Source organism: Triturus cristatus, chromosome 7, assembly GCF_964204655.1.
Source record: "Triturus cristatus chromosome 7, aTriCri1.1, whole genome shotgun sequence".
Taxonomy (NCBI): Eukaryota; Metazoa; Chordata; class Amphibia; order Caudata; family Salamandridae; genus Triturus; species Triturus cristatus.
The window spans coordinates 410046247-410051034 of record NC_140590.1 but is presented as its reverse complement, the minus strand read 5'-3'; positions in this window follow the sequence as shown (position 1 = coordinate 410051034).

Here is a 4788-nt window from a genome sequence, read left to right as displayed (position 1 = left end):
TTACTATCCCAACACCTTCCCTACTGTTATGTGGACTGGAGTTGGAATAGTAAATTACACTTTTTTAATGTTAGCACGCCATCTAGTGCATGTCGATGTAAAGACTTGCGTTGTAATGTCCTGCGTTGTCAATGCACTCGCGTTGTAAAACTTTTGTTGTAACAGCATGCGTTATAACAGCATGCGTTGTAACGTCATACATCCCTAACATGAAGTTAAGGGAAGGTTTAGGGACTGGCAAGTGGGTGCACTTGCCAGTCAGCATGTCAGTACCAGACTGCACGCAGGTTCTGCAATGGCAGACCCTAGACACATTTTACAAGGCCGCTTCTGTAGGTGGCACAACCAGTGCTGCAAGCCCACCAGCGGCATTTGTATTTGGAGAAGTGTATTTGGAGAAGTGTGGCTCAATGATTAGAGCGGCAGACCCTGATGCAGAGTTCTAGCCCGGGACCAGGGTTCAATTCCCTGCCTCGGCGGGTCTTGGGCTCAAAAATTCCACGGACCTGATAATTCTCGCCTCGGTGCCATTCCAATCATGGAGTCCCACTCTGCAACTCTGGGCAATATCTTGCTTAATCTCCACAACGGCCTCCACAACGCTAAGGATGCCTGGCCTGCACCTTGGGGGTGCCCAGGAGTGGACGCCTCACAGGGAAAGCCAGGATGGGTTCCACAGCGGTATTCGTACAAGTGCCGAGAGGCCTCCGGGTAGTCGTGCGCTATACAAGTATCCATACATTACATACATTACATTTACACGCCCTGGCACTCCTGGTGCACTTTACTGGGGTCTGACAGTAAACCAAATAAGCCAATTATGGGATCCAACCAACGTAGCAATTTACAATGGGGAGAGCATATGCACTTTAGCACTGATCAGCAGTGGTAAAGTTCCCAGAGTCATAAAACAGCCAACAACAGGTCAGAAAAAATGCAGGAGGAAGGCAAAAAGTTTAGGGATGACCCTGCAAAAAGGGCCAAGTCCAACAGGAAACCTACCAAACCCACACATTTCTGAAAACTAGACAACCGGCGGCTTCCAGGGAGGTATGGCTTGCGTGGATCCCCCAACGTTTCCTTACCCAGAATCCCCTGCAAACCTCAATTTTAGCTGAAAAAAATCACTTTTTTCACACATTTCTGTGTGGGAAAGTTGTGGCATCACCGGGCTCACACACATTTCCCACCACCCAGCGTTCCCCCAGGTCTCCCTATAAAAATGGTGCCTCACTTGTGTGGGAGGCCCAAGTACCCGCAACAGGCAAAGGCCTAAAACGTAGTGAAGCAACATCAAAATTGCCTATCTCAAAACCACCTGGTTTTGCAAGGGGGGTCACCTGGGTTTTTGGCCCCGTACTCGGCAGCCATCTAGGGAAACCTACCACACCCACACATTTCTGAAAACTAGACACCCGGCGGCTTCCAGGGAGGTATGGCTTGCATGGATCCCCCAACCATTCCTTACCCAAAATCCCCTGCAAACCTCAATTTTAGCTGAAAAAATCACTTTTTTCAAACATTTTTGTTTGGGAAAGTTGTGGCAGCACCGGGCTCACACAAATTTCGCACCACCCAGCATTACCTAAGGTCTCCCGATAAAAATAGTACCTCACTTGAATCCGCACAGATTCCAGAACTTTCCACCACAGACATATGGGGGAAATGTGTTTTTTGACTTTTTTTAGGTTTGCAAGGGTTTCTGGTTAACAGACCCTGGTGGGAGGTACTCAAGTCACCCCATCCTGGATTCCCCTGGGTGTCTAGTTTTCAAAAATGTATAGATTTGCTAGGTGACCACGCTGCATTTTGCGCCGTTTCCTGTTGCGGGCACTAGGCCGAGCCGCACAAGTGAGGGACCGTTTTTCTCATAGGACTTTGGGGAACGCGGGGTGGGTGTAAATTTGTGGATCCACGCAGATTCCAGAACTTTCCACCATAGAAATGTGGGGAAAATTTGTTTTTTTGGACAATTGTTTCGGTTTGCAAGGGATTCTGGGTAACAGACCCTGGTGGGAGGCACTCAAGTCACCCCATCCTGGATTCCCCTGGGTGTCTAGTTTTCAAAAATGTATAGGTTTACTAGGTTTCCCTAGGTGCCGGCAGAGCTAGGGGTCACAAACTACAGCTAGGCTCTTTGCCAAAATGAGTCATTTTTCACTGCGAAATTGAGGTGTGACGACGTTGCGTTTTGCGCCATTTCCTGTCACGGGCACTAGGCCGACCCACACAAGTGAGGTACCATTTTGTTCGTAAGACTTTGGGGTATGCAGGGGGGGTGGAAATTTGTGGATCCCCACAGATTCCAGAACTTTCCACCACAGAAATGTGGGGAAATTTGTTTTTTTTTTACAATTTTTTAGGTTTGCCAGGGATTCTGGGTAACAGACCCTGGTGGGAGGCACTCAAGTCACCCCATCCTGGATTCCCCTGGGTGTCTAGTTTAAAACAATGTATAGGTTTGCTAGGTTTCACAAGGTGCCGGCAGAGCTAGGGTTAAAAAACTACAGCTAGGCACTTTGCCAAAAAAGGGTCATTTTTCAATGCGAAATTGAGGTGTGACCATGTTGCATTTTGTGCCATTTCCTGTCGTGGGCAGTAGGCCAACCTGCACAAGTGAGGTTCATTTTTCTCGTAAGACTTTGGGGATCGCGGGGTGGGTGGAAATTTATGGATCCACGCAGATTCCAGAACTTTCCACCACAGAAATGCGGGGAAAATGTGGGGTTTTTTTGTCAATTTCTTAGGTTTGCAAGGGATTCTGGGTAACAGAACCTGGTGGGAGGCAGTCAAGTGACCACATTCTGGATTCCCCTGGGTGTCTAGTTTTCAAAAATGTATAGGTTTGGTAGGTTTCCCAAGGTGCCGGCAGAGCTAGGTTTCAAAAACTACAGCTAAGCACTTTGCCTAAAAAGGGTCATTTTTCACTGCGAAATTGAGGTGTGTCCATGTTGCATTTTGCCCCGTTTCCTGTCGGGGGCACTAGGCCGACCCACACAAGTGAGGTACCATTTTTCTCAGAGGACTTTGGGGAACGCGGGGTGGCTGGAAATTTGTGGATCCACGCAGATTCCAGAACTTTCCACCGCAGAAATGTGGGAAAATGTGTTTTGTTTGTCAATTTTTTAGGTTTGCAAGGGATTCTGGGTAACAGAACATGGTGGGAGGCAGTCAAGTCACCCCATCCTGGATTCCCCTGGGTGTCTAGTTTTCAAAAATGTATAGGTTTGCTAGGTTTCCCTAGGTGCCGGCAGAGCTAGTGTTTAAAAACTACGGCTAGACACTTCGCAAAAAATGTGTAAATTTTCATTGTGAAAATGTGGTGTGTTCACGTTAGGTTTTGAGCCATTTTCTGTCGTGGGCACTATGCCTAACCACACAAGTGAGGTACCATTTTTATCGGGAGACTTAGGGTAGTTCAGATTTGTAAAGCAACTGTTATTACCTATTGATTTTTGATGCGTTTCTCCCTTCCAAATGAAAGCCATTGTGTAAAAAAAAGTCATTTTGAAAAATGACCAATAATTCTCATGCTAGTATGAGTATTCCCAATTTCGAAAATGTGCAAATATGCACTGTTTCTAAACTCTGTAATCTGTTCTCATTTCAGAAATACATAGGTGTCTTTCATACCGATTTTTCCATGTATACATTTTCCCACAATAATTGCTATATACCCGGAACATAATAAAAAACCATTACCAAATGCTGCTCAGTTTTTTACTCTGGGTTCATTGGGCTCTTGGTGAACCTACAAGTTCTATATATCCCCACAACCAGGAAGGTCCAGCGGATGTAAAGGTGTATTGCTTTCAAAGAGCTGTCATAATTAGAAGAAGTTACAGGTGAAAACGTTGACACAAAAGGCTGCTTTTTTCAACTCATTTTTTAATTTTTCCTATATTTAACTGGAGGGGCTGAGGGGCACGAGAGTCACGGCTCCGGCGAGGGAAGGAACACCACAGTCCAGCTACGGGCGAGTGAAGGTCAGGTTGAGCCCAATGGTCCTGGGGCTCAGTTCAGGGGGCAAGCTCGCTTCCAAGCCCTTGGAGATCGTTTTGAAAAGCACAAGTTTCTTGAAAGTACAAATAAAGCAAAGTCTTCAGCAAAAGGTTCCTCTTCTCTCCTTTGGCAGTAAGGTCACCACTGCAGGCCAGTCCCCCAGGATAGGGACAGTCTTCCTCCTTGCAGCTTTCCCGGTGCCTCCTCCTCAGGCAGAGATTCTTCTTGGGTCAAAAGCGGATCTGATTTCTTAGGAGCAGGGCTCCTACATTTATACTACATTTCTTTTGTTCTCCCAGGCCAGGGGGGCCCTTGCCTAGTTCAGTCCAGTTCTGGAGCACTTTGTTGGCGCGATGCAGGCTTCTTCTTTCAGAGTGCAGGGCAGAGTCATCAGACGCTCCACAGGGGGCGGAGCCGGCATTGTAGTGGCAGAGCACAGTTCTATTCAGAGTCCAGGTGTACTCCTCTCACCCATCTACCTGTCAATCTTTCTATTCACCACCAGGCTACCTAGCCCTGCCCATCTGGGTTTCCCCAGCCCTGTCCCTCACACAAGCCAGACAGCAGATACACATAACGCAGAGGCGGGCTGAAATGGTTAGGCAAGCGAATGCCAACTTTCTAAAAGTGGCATTTGCAAATGCAGAATATTAAAATAAACCATACGAAAAGATGTACCTTATTATTCTCAGTTCAGGCATACTAAACTCGATTTTCTACCATGTTCTCTGGGTCGGTTAGGATCATAGGATGTAACAATCTTAACCGCCCATTCTGGCCTATGAG